The sequence below is a fragment of the Octopus bimaculoides genome, chromosome 4 (genome assembly GCF_001194135.2).
Source record: "Octopus bimaculoides isolate UCB-OBI-ISO-001 chromosome 4, ASM119413v2, whole genome shotgun sequence".
NCBI classification, from domain to species: Eukaryota; Metazoa; Mollusca; class Cephalopoda; order Octopoda; family Octopodidae; genus Octopus; species Octopus bimaculoides.
In genome coordinates this window covers 109,729,603-109,731,297 of record NC_068984.1, presented here as the reverse complement: position 1 = coordinate 109,731,297, position 1,695 = coordinate 109,729,603, and positions in this window count along the sequence as shown.

The following is a 1,695-nucleotide window of genomic DNA, read 5'->3' as shown; positions in this document are numbered from 1 at the left end:
TATATATATATATATATATAGATATATATATGTATATATATAAATACATATACACACACACATGTTTGCACACACTCACACACACACACATACACACACATATATATATATGCTGATGATATAAAAGTAACAAACATATTCTATGTTCTTGATGATAAAGCAAAACTACTGAAAGTTATGAATGCCATATGGATGTGGCCTACAGAAAGCAACATGCAGTTGATAGATGAATAATTTCAAGTACCCTGATGTCATCTTATAGATAGAATACAATCAGATATATATATAACTGGACATATTTCAATGTAGACTCATAATTGGTGCATGAGCAGTAATGCATTATTCCATGTTCATCTCAATAAGATGTCCACAATGTGCAGGTGACTGGTTGCTTTGATTTTGAGACCATATAGAACCAAAAATTGGAAAATATCTTGGTGCTGTAGAAAGTATTGTTGTGTCCCATAAGTAATGCAGTTTTTTTTTTATACTCCTTTACTCTTTTACTTGTTTCAGTCATTTGACTGCAGCCATGCTGGACCACCGCTTCTTAGTCGAGCAACTCGACCCCAGGACTTTTTCTTTGGAAGCCTATTACTTATTCTACCGGTCTCTTTTGCCGAACTACTAAGTTACGGGGATATAAACACACCACCATCGGTTGTCAAGTGATGCTGGAGGGACAAACACAGATACACAAACATATACACACACATACATATTTATATACATATATACGACAGGCTTCTTTCAGTTTCTGTCTATCAAATCCACTCACAAGGTTTTGGTTGGCCCTAGGCTATAGCAGAAGACACTTGCCCAAGGTGCCATGCAGTGGGAGTAAACCCAGAACCATGTGGTTGGTAAGCAATCTACTTACCACACAGCCACTCCTGCGCCTTCTATTACTTTTCAAAACTGAGAAAAAAAATTGTCTTTTTAATCTAAAATATACTCTCCTTCATTTTTTACAATACTTTTCAATTTGTCTGGTAGACTTGCATGACCCCTCTTCCAAAATTCACTTACCTGTGATGAAAAATACTCCTCCAGTACGCTTGATGCAATATCTTTGTTCGACACTCAGTGAAAATGAAAATCCAACAAACATGCGCTACATGTCTGTATTCTAGGCATAACAGCCAGGAACTAATGCAGCCTACTAGCAAAAAAATTTTCAGATAAGCATAGGAAGGGTGGCATCACTTCCCATGCAAACGATTTTGCCCACAAAGTATTAATTTTGGCAAGGAAAAATAATGTCGGATACCTTTTGAATGCACCTTGTATGCACAGTTACACACATATACACATACAAACATATATATATTTATGTATATAATGGGTTTCTGTCTGTTTCCATCAACAAAATACACTCACAAGGCTTTGGTTGGCCCATGGCTATAGATGACATTTTCCAAAGGTACCCTACAGTGGGACTGAACTGAAAACTGTGGTTGGTAAGCAAAATTTTAACTGCACAGCCACGGCTGTATGACGAAGTGGGTTCACACACACATATACACAAACACACACAGACACACAGATATATATATACATGTAAATATGTATATATATATATATATATCTTTTTCTCTCTTTATACATACACACGCTAATACACGACCTATGTTATATTCCCCACTTATGTTTATACAACAACAGGGGCAAAACTAGCCAGTATACAGCACGTAC